Source organism: Pelodiscus sinensis, chromosome 10 (assembly GCF_049634645.1).
Source record: "Pelodiscus sinensis isolate JC-2024 chromosome 10, ASM4963464v1, whole genome shotgun sequence".
Lineage (NCBI taxonomy): Eukaryota > Metazoa > Chordata > Testudines > Trionychidae > Pelodiscus > Pelodiscus sinensis.
This window is the reverse complement of record NC_134720.1, coordinates 48,197,912-48,215,070: the sequence shown is the minus strand read 5'-3', so window position 1 is coordinate 48,215,070 and position 17,159 is coordinate 48,197,912.

The following is a 17,159-nucleotide window of genomic DNA, read 5'->3' as shown; positions in this document are numbered from 1 at the left end:
CTATCTATCTATCTAGACTACATGCCTCTACAGACACAGACATGTAAAATAGGCTACCCGACATAGTCAATGAAGCGGGGATTTAAATATCCCCGGCTTCATTAAAATAAAAATGGCCGCCGTGCTGTGCCGGCTCAGCTGATCGTCGGCACAACGTGCGAGTCAAGACGCGGATCGGTCGACAGGGGAAGCCTTTGTCAGCCGTTCCTGTAAACCTTGTTTCACGAGGCATAAGGGAGCGGTCAACAAAGGCTTCCGATCTGTGTCTTGACTCGCACGTTGTGCCGACGATCAGCTGAGCTGGCACAGCGCGGCGGCCATTTTTATTCTAATGAAGCCGGGGATATTTAAATCCCCGCTTCACTGACTGTCGGGTAGCCTATTTTACATGCCTCTGTCGGCAGTAGTCTAGACGTACCCTATTAGTCCTGTGGGCTCCTAATGGAGCATAGGGCCTCCACAATCGTTCTCCATCTCTTGCTGTCAATCGTGCTATCTGGTGCCCCCCAATAATGTTCCTCTTTACTCTTCGCCCGCAGCCCCCTCTGCTCTTTCAGTCCTGGGACTCCGCAGAAGAGGGTCCAAGGGGCTTGTAACCTTGAGGGTTGTGCCTTCTGGGTGCTGGAGGATGCTCCAGACAGCGTTTCACAGCAGACAGTCGGGCCCCCCAGGAGGGGGCTGGGTGGTTCCCTGAGTCCCCTGCACTTTGGCTCCCATGTTGCTGTCAGTTCAGGTGGCCCGAGGGAGGGGCGGTTTCCAGATAGGGATGGCCTGTGGGGAGTGGGACCAGCGGCGAGAGCTCCCTGGAGACCACGGTGGAGCTGATACAGGGCGCCCAGGGCTGGGTGGGGGCTGAGCAGCTGGTGAGAGACCAAAGAGCCTGGGTCTGGGGTCTGACAGGAGCTTCCTCTTCCTCTATCTCTGAGCCGCACAGCCTCCCTGCAGCCCCCCGGGCACTCCTCCCCCTGCCCACTGCCCTGAGCAGGTGAGATGCTACCTGTGCAGGATGTTCCCCCACAAGCCCTAATGATGCCTCGCCAATGAAAAATGGTGCATTCCCCGCATTCCTGTCTGCGCTCACCCCTGTCTGTTCCCTGGGGGGCTCTCGCGGCCGCAGATGAAAGGCTCCCTGTCTTCTCTTTACACCCAGCCTGGCATGGGGCAGGGTGGGGGGCTGCTGTCAAGGAGCCATTAGCTTCCTTCTAGTTCAGAGAGACGGAAGGGCAGGGGCTGTATGTCAAAGTTCTCCCTGTGTCTGAGGGTCTGTCTCCTTTGCCGTGTGTCTGTCTTCCCACTTGTGCCTGCCCCTTTAAATGACTGTGGGGCCATGACCAGGCACCCAGGTGCTGGCACAGGGACCCCGTCCAGCCTGTCAGGCTCTGGGGCTGGCTGGTTGCCGTACAGCATCTCTCTATGGGGAGCAGGGCCGGTTTTGCCCCTAGGTTCCCTTTGTGTTCCCCAGGGGTCCCAGTCGGGGGCTGTGGGCAGGAGCTGGTGGCTGCGCTCTGTTGGAATGGGGAAGCCTTGTGCCAGCACCATGGCAAGGCTGGGCCTGACATCCAAGGGAGCCCCCAGCCCATCCCTCATGTGGGACAAGGGGGAGAGATTTGGTGAATTAGGGATGGAGCAGAGGCAGCTGAGGATGTGCCTCAGTTTCCTTCATGTGCTGCATGGTTACTTGGGGGGAGGGGGAGAGGAAAGTTGTTTATTCTTTGCAGAGATCCAGCTGTGACTGACACGGGGCTGCCTAGGGCCCAGGAGTGCTTGAGAAGACCATGGCCACTCCAGCTGCCCGGACATTCGGTACCTGACAACTGGTGCCCATGAATGACCCACCCTCTACAGGAAGCTGGCCAGGTTTGACCAGCTGGAGGACAAAGGGCTGAGGAGGCGGCCAGGTGACCCTGTGTGCCCCAGAACAAGGACAAAGGACGGGGAAGGGGGCCCAGTGGATGCAGAGAGAAGGATCTGGATGGACTGGGACCAAAGAAGAGTCAGGGGGATTGACCCAGCTGCTGTAACTTCCTGTTCTCCGTGTTAACTAAGGGGCGTCCTCTGCTGTGCTCCTGACATCTCATAAAGCTCCCTGCTTTGCCAGTGAGTGTCACCGCGGGGCGAGGATGCTGGGTGCGTTGCTCCCTTGGGTGGCTGTCTCTCCCAGGAGTCCAGCTCAGACGGCGCGCAGCAGGGAGCTCACGGTGGAAAGCTGGGGTGATGGCGGCTCCATAGTTTGGCCCCAGGAGGTGGTGAAGTCCAGGGGCCTCCCCAGTGAGCCTGACCCCAGGGGGACTTGCATGCTGAAGGGGTCTCCCATGGACTGCTCCAGAGTTTTGTGAGAGCTCTGGACCTTGGGAGGGGTCTGGATGGTCCGCCCCCCTTTCCCTCCATGGAAGGAGTCAGGCTTAGCATGCAGGGGATATGACAAGAGGGCCTGGGGTCTCCAGAGAGTGTCAGCTCAGGGGCTACGTCTAGACTGCAAGCCTCTTTCGAAAGAGAGCGTCGAGACTACAACCAGTACTTTCGAAAAAGCAAGCCGCTTTTTCGGAAGAGAGCACCCAGGCAGTCTGGATGCTCTCTTTCGAAAAAGCACAGTTTGCAGTATATAGCGCCTTTTTTCGAAAGAGCACTTTCCAAAAAAGGCGCTATTCCTCGTAAAACGAAGTTTTCTGCCGTTGGAAAAACTGCCGCGTGCTTTCGATTTACTTTCGAAAGAATGCAGCAGCAGTCTAGACGCAAGGGAAGTTTTTTGGAAAAAAAGGCCACTTTTTTTTCAAAAAACCCCTGTAGTCTAGACACACCCAGGGTGAATTGCTGCGGGACAAGGCTACTTACAGCCCAAGACTGGGCGTCCTCTGCTTTACCAAAGCAGTCACCAAGAGCACGTCCGTTCACCACTCTGGTGAGCAGGAAGACATACAAGCAATTCCCTCAGACCCAGATCTCTGTGCCACCGCCAGCACTGCTCCTTGTAAAGATGGCAAGTTACGAAAATTGGCCTCACTAAATAAAATGGTTCTTCTGATCCCAAAGGACCAGCCACATTCCCAGGTTATACTCAAAATTCAGATCTTACTCAAAAATCATGCTGATAGCCAATCCTTTAACAGCTAAAGGTTTATTCATAGAAAGAAAGAAAGAAAGAAAGAAAGAAAGAAAGAAAGAAAGAAAGAAAGAAAGAAAGAAAGAAAGAAAGGAGGGTTAAAATTAAAAGTTGTTAAAAGAATCAGATGCATACAACAATTGCAAAGTTCTTGGTGCAGGTTCTTAGCAGGGAGAAAGCAAATTGCTGGTTTACGTCAACACCCCGGAGTTCATTGGCAGCTGAGATGTGTCATTCAGTCCTTTGTCCCAAGGTTCAGTTCGTAGCAAAGCTCCTCTACAGGCGAGAAGCAGGATGGAAGACAAAATGCAGGGATTTCCAGGGCCCTTGATATATTCGGGGCCATGCAGAGGGAATCTCCTTGTTCTTGCTGTGAACACATTCCAAGATGGTGTCTGGAGTCACATGAGCAAGTCCCCTATCCATGCAGGACTTAGTTCTTTGCAGCTGGAAGCCAACACCCACAACTCCAAATACACACCTGGGCTACGTCTACACTGGCACCCTTTTCTGGAAATGCTTAAAACGGAACAGTTTTCCGTTATAGGTATTTCCGGAAAAAGAGCGTCTACATTGGCAGGATGCTTTTCCGGAAAAGCCCTTTTTCCGGAATAGCGTCTGTGCCAATCTAGATGCGCTTTTCCGCAAAAAAGCCCCGATCGCCATTTTCGCGATCAGGGCTTTTTTGCGGAAAACACTACTGTGCTGTCTACACTGGCCCTTTTCCGGAACAGTTTTCCGGAAAAAGGACTTTTGCCCGAACGGGAGCAGCATAGTTTTTCTGGAAAAGCAGCTGATTTCTTACAGTAGATCATCAGTGCTTTTCCAGAAATTCAAGGGGCCAGTGTAGACAGCTGGCAAGTTATTCCGGAAAAGCAGCTGATTTTCCGGAATAAGTGGCCAGTGTAGACACAGCCATGCAGTCTTCCCTGTACCTGTGTTGGTCAGGGCCTGCTCAGTGCCTTTGCCTTTACGAGAGGGTGAGCCATCAATGGGAGCAGCAGATACTTTGTCTGCCTGGAGGGAGTGATGGCAGCTGGAACAGTTTCCTCTCCCTTCAGAGCTGGCAGTGTCTCGCTCCGCCTGGCTGTAGCTTGGAATGGTGAATTCCCTGCTGGGGTGCTCGGCTCCTGGTTCTTCCCCCTGTGCCTTTGGATTGCAGCCAGGGCAGTGGGCTGCTGGGGGGGGGGGGGGTTGTGGGTTTCCTTCTGAGGAAGACAAGTGGCTGGTCTCAGGTGGCTGCTGCACATCAGGAATCTATCCCCAGCCCGCTGCTAAGATCAGAGTGTGGCTTGCCGCACGGGAAGCCTCCAACCAGGGGGAAATCAAAGGGAATCAATAAAGCTGAGACAGATCTTCCCTGGTCGAGCAGCCAGATAAGAGAGCAGAGGCCTGCTTCATATTGCCCACCATAGACTAGTGCCACTGATGGCCAGTGCAAAGGCAGCCCTGGTGTAGGCAGCCTGCCAGGGCCCACAGGCATGGTACTGTCACGAGCGGCGTAGAGTGGCACCATGTGGAAAAGGTGGGTAGCCAGTCTACACTGGTGTCCTCCCTGGGGCCTGATTAGTGGAGCTGGGCAGGAGGGTGGGCACTGAGCAATTAAGTCTTGCGGAGACACTGCCAAAGGCCCCACTTACACCCTCTGGGTGTGCACAGGAATGAGAGAGACGTGGGCACTGGGATGTGGGCACGAGGTGGGTTGCGTGTGTGCACAGGGGTGGCTACTGGAGGTTGGAGTGTTTGTGCATGAGCCTGGTTAGTGAGGGTGGGGTGTGCATGGGGGTGGTTATTAGGCTTGGGGTATGTGTGCATGGGCATGGTTAGTGGGGTTTGGGAGGTGCGTGCATGGGGGTGGTTATCAGGATTGGAGTGTGTGTGCATGGGGTGGTTATCAGGGTTGGAGGTGTGTGCATGGGGTGGTTATTGGAGTTGGGGTATGTGTGCATGGGGGTGATTATCAGGGTTGGGTGTGTGTGAATGGGGGGTGGTTATTGGGATTGGGGTGTGTGTGCATGGGGTGGTTATCAGGGTTGGAGGTGTGTGCATGAGGTGGTTATTGGAGTTGGGGTGTGTGTGCATGGGGGTGATTATCAGAGTTGGAGGTGTGTGCATGGGGTGGTTATTGGAGTTGGGTGTGTGTGCATGGGGGGTGGTTATTGGGATTGGTGTGTGTGTGTGCATGGGGTGGTTATTGGGGTTGGGGGGTGGTCATTGGATGTTAGGGTGTGTGTGCCTGGGGTGGTTTTGGGGGATTGGGAGTGTGGCCTTGGGGGTGGTTAGGGAGTTTTGTGGGGTTGTTTGAGGGGATTATTGGGCACTGGAGGTGTCTGGTGTGTGCTGGTGTTGCGATGTGTGTGGAGGTTCCTGTGAGCATAGTGTGTCTGGTGTCCGTGTGTGGTTAGTGTCGGGTATGTTGGGTGTTGTAGATTTGTCAGGGGTGCAGGGTGTCAGGACGTGTGTGTGGGTCGAGTGCCGGGGCTGCGTTCTGGGAGCTCAGCCTGCAGGTCGCCTGTCAGGTGTGTGGCTTGGTGCGGATGCGGTGGGCTCGAGGAAGGGAGGGGAGGGGGACGTGCTGTGCAGCAGAAGTGGCTCTCTGCTCACCAGGCTGCTGCAGGCACATCTGTGCTTGGGCTGCAGCAACGTCAGCCCCCCGGGGGACCAGGCCTCACACACTTTGCCCTTCTGCCGGTGGGAAGGCAGCGGGTGTGTAGTGGGGGGTGTCTTTGTGGGGCCCGGTGGAGGGGGGAAGCTGTGTGTTGCAGGCGGGCACGCTTGGTTGTGTGTGGTGTCGTGGGCATGGTGGGGGTGTTGCGCGGATGTCGGTGGTGCTGTGTGGGGGCGACGTGTGATGGTGTGCGGCACGGGTGTGTGCTGTGTTGTGGGGGGAGCGTGTTCATTCATTCCGGAGCTTCACCCCCCACATCAGTGTGTAGCCTCCCTGCGTGACCTCCGTCCTCTGCCCCGCCGGCCGCTGCACTCCCTCGGCTGCACTGCCCCTTTTGCTAGGCTGGGAGAGCAGCCCTTCCACTGTCCTCATGACACGGCCGGAGCCCTGCAGCCTCCCAGGCAGGGCCCTTGCCATCTCTGCTCTGCCCGTTTCTGCAGAGCCTCGCTCTTTGTCTGTGGGCAGTGGCGCAGCAGCAGGGGGCTGTTTCCCGAGGAGATAAGGGGGCTGGGAGGGAGCCGGCTGACCCACAGGTGACTGCCTGCACCTGAGGCCCTGGGGCTTCCTGCCCATTGTGTGCCTGCCAGCGCTGACAGGGAGCATCTGCCAGATAAATAAGGTAAATACAGGGCCCTCCCAGGCCAGCGCGCCCGGTGCAGGTTCAGAGGGCAGGTCACCGGGGCCGCCGGGCCGAGGGCAGTGGCAGGGGAAGAGGTCAGGCAGGGGCTGTGATGGATCTGTGGGGTGCTGGGGTGACACAGCCTCCAGCCAGCCCCTTATGCACCACGGGGGGGGGGGGGGGAGCTTGGAACCTCTGCTGGGGCACCCCTGGGGCCTGTGGGGGTGCTGGGTGGTGCGCAAACACCTGAACCGAATGGAGCAGGGATGGGGGCCCCAGGCAAAGTGGTGAGGGGGCCATTAGCTGGGAGTAGGGGGGCTACCCCCCCCACGCCCTCTGCCTCTGCTGCCCACCACCCCATGTAGGCCTGGCAGGTACTACCCCCTCCAGCAGCCCGTCCTCTCAGGCTGGGGCAGTGGGACGAAGCCCCCCCCCCCCGTTCTTCTGAGCCTGGGAGCTCTGTGCGCCCCTCGTTCTGCTCACCCCACATGGACTCCTGGAAGGGAAGGGCCCAGCTCTGTCCCCCCATCTGGAGGGGTGGGGAGGAAGGGCCCAGCGGGGTGCCCCCCCCAAGCCCTGCTCCCCTTTTCCCCAAGACTGACTCCCATTTCCCGAGGTTTGGGGGGAGCCTGGGTCTGTGTCCTGCTCTCTGCAGGGGGCGGATCCCCCCCTCGCCCCGCCACTGTCCCCTGCTATCCCCATCACACGGGCTGGCCCCTGTGGCTCAGGGGAGTTAAAGAGGTGGAAGAATTTTAACGGCATCGACCCTTGACCCCGCAGCCAGCAGAAGGGAAGTGATGCCCCAACCTGCCCCCAGCCCTGGCAAAGGCCGGATGGGGGGAGGGGAGGGACCAGCGGGGGCGGGGTGGGGGATAAAGACTCTTTCAGGTGACTCCCTTTGGCAGCCCCAGCTGGGCACGGGGAGGGGGCAGCCCGTCCCTTGGGCTGAGTGGGGAGGGGTCCCTGTGCTGGCTGAACCTGGCTCCAGCTCTCAAAGCAGCAGGAAACTCTCCTGGGAGGGGGTCCAGCCTTCAGGGTCTTGGGCGTCCTCTGCCTCCCCTGAGCAGTCCTGCCCCCCGTCTCCCCCAAGCCACCGTCTGCAGAGCTGCGTAGGGACCCCCGGGCAGAGGTAGCAGGGGGCTGTGTGTCGGGAGTGCGGGGCACTGGCCGAGCTGGGAGCAGGAGTCCAAGGCTGGGGTAGAGGGGGCTGTGGGTGGGGAGCGAGAGGCACTGGCAGGCTGGGTGCGGGGGGTCCAGGGCTGGGGTAGACGGGGCTGCGGGCTGGGTGTGGGGGCCCAGGGCGGGGGTAGAGGGGGCTACGGGCTGGGTGTGGGGGCCCAGGGCTGGGGTAGAAGGGGCTGCGGGCTGGGTGTGGGGGGCCCAGGGCGGGGGTAGAGGGGGCTGTGGGCTGGGTGTGGGGGGCCCAGGGCGGGGGTAGAGGGGGCTGCGGGCTGGGTGTGGGGGGCCCAGGGCGGGGGTAGACGGGGCTGCGGGCTGGGTGTGGGGGCCCAGGGCGGGGGTAGAGGGGGCTGCGGGCTGGGTGTGGGGGGCCCAGGGCGGGGGTAGAGGGGGCTGCGGGCTGGGTGTGGGGGGCCCAGGGCTGGGGTAGAGAGGGCTGCGGGCTGGGTGTGGGGGGCCCAGGGCTGGGGTAGAGAGGGCTGTGGGCTGGGTGTGGGGGCCCAGGGTGGGGGTAGAGGGGGCTGCGGGCTGGGTGTGGGGGGCCCAGGGTGGGGGTAGAGGGGGCTGCGGGCTGGGTGTGGGGGGCCCAGGGCGGGGGTAGAGGGGGCTGCGGGCTGGGTGTGGGGGGCCCAGGGTGGGGGTAGAGGGGGCTGCGGGCTGGGTGTGGGGGGCCCAGGGCGGGGGTAGAGGGGGCTGCGGGCTGGGTGTGGGGGGCCCAGGGCGGGGGTAGAGGGGGCTGCGGGCTGGGTGTGGGGGGCCCAGGGCGGGGGTAGAGGGGGCTACGGGCTGGGTGTGGGGGCCCAGGGTGGGCTGCGGGCTGGGTGTGGGGGGCCCAGGGCTGGGGTAGAGGGGGCTGTGGGCTGGGTGTGGGGGGCCCAGGGCGGGGGTAGAGGGGGCTGCGGGCTGGGTGTGGGGGGCCCAGGGCTGGGGTAGAGGGGGCTGTGGGCTGGGTATGGGGGGCCCAGGGCTGGGGTAGAGGGGGCTGTGGGCTGGGTATGGGGGGCCCAGGGCTGGGGTAGAGGGGGCTGTGGGCTGGGTATGGGGGGCCCAGGGCTGGGGTAGACGGGGCTGTGGGCTGGGTATGGGGGGCCCAGGGCGGGGGTAGAGGGGGCTGTGGGCTGGGTATGGGGGGCCCAGGGCTGGGGTAGAGGGGGCTGCGGGCTGGGTGTGGGGGCCCAGGGCGGGGGTAGAGGGGGCTGCGGGCTGGGTGCGGGGGGCCCAGGGTGGCGGTAGAGGGGGCTACGGGCTGGGTGTGGGGGGCCCAGGGCGGGGGTAGAGGGGGCTGCGGGCTGGGTATGGGGGGCCCAGGGCGGGGGTAGAGGGGGCTGCGGGCTGGGTGTGGGGGGGCCCAGGGCTGGGGTAGAGGGGGCTGCGGGCTGGGTGTGGGGGGCCCAGGGCGGGGGTAGAGGGGTCTGCGGGCTGGGTGTGGGGGGGCCCAGGGCTGGGGTAGAGGGGGCTGTGGGCTGGGTGTGGGGGGCCCAGGGCGGGGGTAGAGGGGTCTGCGGGCTGGGTGTGGGGGGCCCAGGGCGGGGGTAGAGGGGGCTACGGGCTGGGTGCGGGGGGCCCAGGGCGGCGGTAGAGGGGGCTACGGGCTGGGTGTGGGGGGGCCCAGGGCGGGGGTAGAGGGGGCTGCGGGCTGGGTGTGGGGGCCCAGGGCGGGGGTAGAGGGGGCTGCGGGCTGGGTGTGGGGGCCCAGGGCGGGGGTAGAGGGGGCTGTGGGCTGTGTGTGGGGGGGCCCAGGGCGGGGGTAGAGGGGGCTGTGGGCTGGGTGTGGGGGCCCAGGGCGGGGGTAGAGGGGGCTGCGGGCTGGGTGTGGGGGGCCCAGGGCGGGGGTAGAGGGGGCTGCGGGCTGGGTGTGGGGGCCCAGGGCGCGGGTAGAGGGGGCTGCGGGCTGGGTGTGGGGGGCCCAGGGCGGGGGTAGAGGGGGCTGCGGGCTGGGTGTGGGGGGCCCAGGGCGGGGGTAGAGGGGGCTGCGGGCTGGGTGTGGGGGGCCCAGGTCGGGGGTAGAGGGGGCTGCGGGTCGGGAGCGAGGGGCCTCAGCAGAGCTATCAGGGCAGGGCTGCACTAGCGCGGGGGGAGCCACGGCCGAGCTCAGAGGATCTAGCCAGAAGCTCCCGTCCACAGCCAGCCCCTCTCCCTCTGACGGGCCTGTGACCCAGTCAGCCATGCGGGCGCCTTTCTCCCTTCCCTGCAGGAAGCGCCCCTCCCACAGGGACAGCACCTTGCAGGAGCCCTGTGATCCGAATTCAGGGATGGGGCCTCCTGCCTCCTCCTCTCCGTCACGAGGGCGGCAGGCGAGAACGCCCTGTCCACACCTGGGTCAGGGTGGCTGGCACAGCTCTCCCCGGGGGGCCCCGCCGGGCCGCCAGCTGCAGACGGGGAGCCCCCGCCCTCAGGTAGCAGCCGCAGCCCCTCCCGGCTGGCAGCGCGGACGAGGCAGCTGTCAGGGGCCCTGGGTATCTGTCTGCACCAAGGGCTGCATTTCCAATTACCGGCCCCTTCCCTCCAGTGCGCCGGAGCCTTCACACTCAGCCGCTCTATCGATTAGATGCTGCCGCTCAGTGCTCCTTTCCTATTAGGGGGGAGCCAAGGCGCCTCTCCCCAGAACGGCTGGCGCGCCCCTTCCCAGCGCCCACAGGGGGAGCGTGCGGAGTGACGGGTGAATTTAGGCCGTCACTCGGCTGGAACAGGCGTTCGTTCTGGGACCGTGAACACGGAGCTGCCTGTTGGGTGCTTGTCAGGGCTGCAGGGCCGAGGGCCTGTCAGTGCTCAGGACCCCTGGGAGCGGGAGAGGGCTCTGGGGGTTGTACGTGTGTGTGTCAGTGTAGGGACAGCACTGCAGGGGTGCGGACGTGTGCATGTGTTTGAGCGGCTTAGAGGTGTTGCGCTGGCTGAGGGGTGAGGCACCGCGCTGAGGGGTTGGGTGGACGTGTGTGAATGGTGCAGGGCAGTTGTCAGCTTTTGTGTGTGTGTGTGTGTGTGAAGAACACCAGGAGGCTGCAAGGGAGGGGAGGTGTTGTCTAAGAGAGGCATGAGGAGGGGAGTGTCAGCTTGGGGGTTGTGGGTGTGTGTATGTGTATACTGTGCCAGGAGCGGGAGAGTGAGTATGTGTGTATAAACAGCCCTGAAGTTTTGTGGAGGTTGTGTGTGCACAACACTGTGAGGTGCTGTGTGTGTGTGTGTACAGCTCCAAGATGTTGTGTGTATATGGAAAAGGCATTCAAGTATTGTGCAAGGTTTGTATGCATGGCTGCACAGTGCCAAGAGGTTGTGTGTGTGGACAATGATTGAGGGATGCGAGTTTGTGTGTGTTTCTGGATAGAACTGGGAGGTTGTGTGGAGGAGGCAGTTGTGGGGTTCTGTGTTTGTGTATGGGCAAGGCTTGAGGTGTGTGTGTGCATGCAGCACAAGCTGGGGTGTGTGTGTGTTTATGGACAGCACTGGGAGGCTGTGTGGAGGAGGCAGTTGTGGGGATGTGTATTTGTGTGTGCACAGTGCTCAGGATTTCTTCCCCCCCGTTCTCTGGCTGCCGGGGGGGCTCACTCAAGCCTGCTGTTTGCAGGGTTCCCAGGCTCGGAGCAGTCCTAGGCAAGTCTGATGCCCCTCCCTTGGGGTCGCCCAGAGCTGGTGACACCTGGTGGGGTCGCTGATCCCCATCCCCTTCCGGTGTGGGAAATGGGTACCCGTCTGCGCCCCCTTTTCACCCAGCGGCTCAGGCTCCTTTTCTTACTCCCTGCTGCACCGTTGATGCCTGGATCCAGCCTCTGCCCGAGGACAGGGCCCTGGTGTGTGAGTGCAACGGGGTACATGCCCCCTTAGCTGGAGCAAGGGCCTCCCAGCAGGCGGGGTTGCTGTGAGAACCCCTTCTCCCTCCTCAGACAGGTTACAGCTCCCGGCACCTCCTTCCGCCCTCCAAAAAAAAAACCCCCTGCAGCCTCCTGCTCGATGGGGCTGGAATTATTACAGTGTAATTAAAAACGCAATTAAGCACTGCCACTTAGCAGAAAAGTCAGCCAGTTTGGGAATAATTATCTGACAATATAACAAGTTGCACAACATTAATCAGCGCTGATCTGCTCCAGCAGCTGTGCATCCGACTCCGGCCCGTGCGCTTAATGGCGTCATTTAAGGGAAAGCAATAAATCAGGCATTTACCAGGGCCTCGGCGAGCAGCCTGCTAACCCTGGGCCCGCCCCACTGTGCCCTAACACGGGCACGCCTGGCTGGGCTTCACTCCTCCTCCCACTCCTTGGGGGGATAGAGAGGCCTAGAGTCCTTCCTTCCTGGGGGGGGGAGCACTGCCTAGTGGTTAGGGAAGGGAAGGGAAGGGCTGGGTGTCAGGACACTTGGGTTCCATCCCCAGCCCAAGGAGGGAGTGGAGTCTAGTGGTTAGGGCAGGAGTGGGGCTGGGAGCAGGACTCTGCTGGCCTGGGGCACTGGCCTGGGAGGGGCCAGCCCTCCCCGGAGCCCTGTTGCTGGCTCAGTGGTGCGTGATGGTGGCGCATTGCTAAGGGACCTGTCCGTGCAATTTGGCAAAGGGGGGGTAGGGTAAGTGCCGGGCTGTGCCTGGCGCGCTGGGAGGGCAGAACCCCGGGGATCTTGCCACACCCACTGCACCAGCCGCCCCACGATGTGCCAGCCGGGCCCCCATCTCCTCTCTACCATGGCCCTGCCCCGGGCCCCAAACCTGCTCCTGCCAATAGGCAGGACTGGTGCCGTCTACTCCCAGCTGAGCTGCACCATGGGAATCGGGGCCAAGCAAAGTCTCCTCTGGTTAGACGGATGGGGGCTCTGTGCTGCTGAGGCAGGCCCGCTGGCAGCCCCCCGAGATCCCTTAGCAGCGGGAGGACATGACACACAGCAGGCAAAAGAATGGCTGCCAGTGAGCCAGGGCGAGATGGGCAGGGTGCTCCCAGGGTGGAGCTGGCAATGGGGCTCTGAGAGGGGCAGGGGAGCCCTCCCCGGAGCTGGGAGTTCTGTGGGGTCGTGAGGGACTGGACCCCTCTGTTCTGGCGGGGATACAGCTGGAGCGGGCGTTTCCCAGCGAGGCCCTGGCAGCGGGAGCAGGAGCGTGTGCAGAGCTTCGGGGTGGGCGGTTTGGTGTGGCTGGAGCCAGGGATCGTGTTGGCTGCTCTCTGGGAGGGGGGGGGGGGGGGGCGATCAATACGGAGCAGCAGCCCCACCCGCTGTGATGGAGCTGCTGGACACCTGGGAGCCACTCCCCTGCCTGCTAAAGGCAGGCGCATCGATCCCGCGGCAGCTGCCTCCCTTCCGGGTCAGCAGAGAGGACGTGCCGGCCACCCCGGCCTGGCTTCCCACCTGCCCATCACGCGGCACCCGATATCTAGCACAGGCGCTGAGAGCCAGGGGAGGGGAGGCTGCCAGAGCTGCTGCAAGAGCCATCTCTGCGGGGGGGCTCACTGGCAGAGAGCAAGAGCCTTCCTGGAGGCATCTCCCCTTGTTCACCTGTCCCCTCCCTGCCCCACTCTGTCCCATCCAGGGTGCGGGAGGCCAGAGGGCAGCAGGGCGGCAGCTGGCATGGGCTGAGCCGTAGCTTTCTGGCTGGATTCCCCATTCCTGCCACTGGGGTGCGGGGTGATTCATGGGCCTCACGGAGGCTAACGTCCGAGCCGGGCAGACGGAGCAGCAGGCCTGTAAATAACGTGTTAGCTCCCAAGGAGTAAAGGGGGCAGTGTCTGACAGCCGGGCAGCGGTTGTGCAGGGCTGGGCGCGCCAGCTGCAAGTGGCTCCAGCCGCGGCAACCTCGGCCCATCTGTTCTGCAGTCCGGAGGGGCGCGGGCTCTCTCCCACGCTGTGCCCGGCCGTGTCATTAACGGGGACTCTGCTGAGCTCGGTGGCCTCCCCCAAGGCGCTCACCGCCTCGCCAGGCACGGCTCCTGTCCCAGGGCTGGGCGTTCGCTGTCGTCCGCGAGCGCATAGGCATTGCCAGCAGCTTGTGTGGGCAAGAAAGACCCCACCCATTGCACAGCTGTTCCCAGGTGCTCCTGCGGGAAGGAGCCTTTATGCTGGGAGCCCTGATCACCCCCCACCTTTCCAGCCTTTCTAGGAGGAGCCACCAGTCTCTGTGCTTGCCTCTGCTAGGCCCCTTCTGCTTGCCTCATGTCCCCTCCGAACTCTGGGATGGAGGCACTGAGCTCTGAGCCGGTCTGAGTCCATCTTCCCCTCCAACGTTCCCTGGCTCTAGGGGCCAGGGGGAGGGGAGAATTCCAGTGGGTTCTCTAAATGGGTCTTTCCACCTCTCGCTCCCCCATTAGAGGCTGGAAGGGATGCTGACTTACATACATGGGGCACGGAGGGCTGCCCCCGGAGTGGGGAGAGGGGCCCCAGGGGGAGTGGACGAGAGCCGCCCTTGGGTCCATGGCTGGAGCTCGAGGCTTACGGGAAAGCACGGAGGAGCCGGCAGAGGAGCCGAATCCTCCACCAGAGCGGAAATATGCCTGACAGGGAGGAAGCCAATGGGAAAGCCCACCAGGCCCAAAGGCTGCCGGCGGGAGAGGATCCCCGAGCTGCCGGGGAGAGACAGGCCAGGCCGGCCTGTGCCCGCCTCAGGGAGCTGGGAGCCAGTAAAAATGCACAATAGCTGATTAATTACCGCGCCATAAAGGGAAACGAGGTGAGCGCGCCCTAAACAGAGCAATGGGCTGCAGAATAAACAGGCTTTGAAGGACATCAATTAGCTGGCAAATTAATGAGTATTTATGGCGTGCATTTGCTCGCGCTAATGAAGTCCTCGGCTGGAATAACATTCATCCCGGAGCGCAGCCCCGCTCGGCACGGCTGCAAACTGTGCACGTGCGCCTGTCTGCCCCCGCCCCCCTGCACCCCCCTGTTGCCATGGCAGCCCCCAGGAGACTGGTACCTTGTGCCGCTTGCCCTACTTGGCTAACAGGGAGCAGGGCCGGGCCTGCCCTGTGCCGAGTCGGGGGCACTAGGGGGGTGACAACTGTCAGTAATTAGGGTTGGAGCACACATGGGTTGCATCGCAGGGCAGGGTGAGCCCCAGCCTGGCCCCCCAGTCCCAGCCCCCAGAGATTTCCCTGGCTGAGCCCTTTGGCACCACTGACCTTTTCTGAGGCTCACTGGGATGCCTTGGACCTATGGCATGGGAACCCCTCCCCTCCCTCTCAGCCCAGCTCTCCTCCCATCCCCAGGCTCCCCTTCCTGACCCTACATCCCTCCTCTCCTCCCCCCGGTTTCCCTCCCATCGCTCCTCATCCCCCTTCTCCCACCACTCGGGGGCTCCTTTCAGGGCTGGCCCCCTCCCCCGCTTGCTGTGGGGGTTTCCCATGCTGGCTCCGGTTTCTAAGAGCCGGAGATAAAAGGCAGCGATTGTCTCCTTTGTTCGACGCGGTTCTCGCGCAGCCCCTTGGGCCTAAGCGAGGGAACCAGCCCGAAAGGAAATCAGGGGCTTAAGCACATTCATTTCTCCCCTAATTTGCCAGCTCTGCCATGAAATCCCATTACAAAGGGCTTAGTGGCGGCGCTGAGGGAGGGTCATTCCCGGGGGCCGGGGGAGATTTACGCTGCAGAAAGGTGCTAGAAAAGAGCAACCCCACACGGCTCTGGCCAAAAACGCACAGCTTCTCCCCCCCGCCCTCCGCCCCACAGCCGCCCCCAGCTCCCAGGCGACCCACCCCCGATACATGCATTAAACTGGGGATTAGACAGCTCCTCAGCTGCTAGGCGTGTTGAGGCTCAGGCGTGTTGGGCCGCACCTCGCCCCCTTGCAGGCTGCACCCTGGCCTGTGCTGAGAGACGAGGCCTGGGCGCTATGTGGGCCCAGCAAAGGGCCCTGGTGCTGAAAGCCAAACCAAAATCATCTCCCCAAACACGCCCGCCCCCGCCACCTGGAGTGGATATAGCAACTGGCGCGTCTCAGGCATGTCTCCAGGGCACCTCAGGGGTGCCGGACGCTGGGGAAATGCACATAGAATAATTATGGTTAACACCCTGACAAGACAGCACAATGCTGCCCATTTACCTGCCTGTTTACGTAGACACTGACCAGACCCCAGCAACCAATGCAGGGGCCAGGCAGCCCCTGAGTATTTAGCCAGGACAACAGCCCCTCTTGCCCGTGGAAGAAAGACTGGCAGTCGTGCTGAGCGGCGTTTGGCATGTGTGGCGCCTCTACTGAGGGGCAGAGCTGAGTTATGGGCTGAGGTCAGGCAGGGTGAGGCGCCTGCTTTCTCCTCCTGTGGCAGCGAGTTCCGCAGGCTAGGCCCAGCTCCTGAACGGATCCTGCCTCCTGCTTCTCCCCTCCTTGGCCAGTTTCAGTGGGCTGGCTGAGGGTAAGGGGATGGGGACATGGGCCAGGGGCTGATCTTAGGCACCCTAGCCCCTGCCCAGGGCAGGTGGAGGGTTCGGCGCCCCCTCACTTCTACATAGCAATCCTTCGGGGGTCCCATAATGGGCACAGGCTCAGTTAATCTGTCACCGGTTGTCAGGTCCAGCAGCCTCAGCGTCTGCAGTACCTGAGCCGGGTGGTTCAGGCCCTGTGGATGGGTCCATGTCAGATAAGAGGGGGCACAGTTTCCTGCCCACACACAGGTGGGAGGGATAGTCTTAGCTAGTTGGGCATTTAGCACAGAGGAGCCTGAGTGTGACCCAAGCAGCAATGTGAGGGCAGGCACCCCATGCTGCAGAGGAGGCCGGTCCCTCAAAGCGCCTCTCTAGTATAATTTCAATGTGTTATCTGTGCTACAGCAACACCCCGAGGCTTGTCAGGATGGGGGGCAGGTGTCATGCTGCACACTTCACGGACACAGCAAAAGACCCTCCTGACCCCGAGCCTCCTGCAAAAGACTCCCTGGTTTTTTCATCAACAAGCGCACCAGGACGGAGCTGATTGCACGTGTGGTTCACAAAGACTGTGGGGTGGAGGGGCCCCTCGGAAAACGATGAGGCTGGCACCCTCAACGTCGGCGTGAGACACAAGCCGCGGTGGGAGGCTGATTTTGCCTTTGCCGGGAGCCAGACAAGGCGGCAGACTCAGGCCTGGAACAAAATGAACCGCCTGGCCAGGGAAAGAGCTAAGGAATCAGGAATCCAAGGGGGTTTTGACAGGCAGAAATCCTCTCCACTAGATGTGGTCAAGCTCACGAGCCAAGACATTTCCCAGCTCTTAGTTAAGTTTGCCATAAATTCAGCAAAAACATGCCGTGCTCAAAGAAGCGTCACTCAGCTAAAAGGAAGACTGTCCGCCATCTCAGAAACAGCAGGTCTGTATCCTTTACACTAGACAATGTTAACCCCAGGACTGGATTGCACACTGTAGCTAAGGAAACTGCCTCAAAATCTAGCTTAAAGCCGAGTTCGTTTCCCATTCCTGACAGACAGAACAACAGAAAGTAACTCTTACAACTCTTCACAAAACTAGAATCACTTAATAAACATTCCAGTCCGTAAATGCAGAGGAACCATCTGTGTTATGACTCAAATCCTGCCTCGCTATGAAGTTTGTTAAAAAGGTGTTTGCCGTCAGGAATGCGCACAGCGATATGTGAGACTCAGTTGATATCTTCCATGGGCTAGGTGGTTTGGAAGGAGGCTATGAAGACAACTCAGTAACT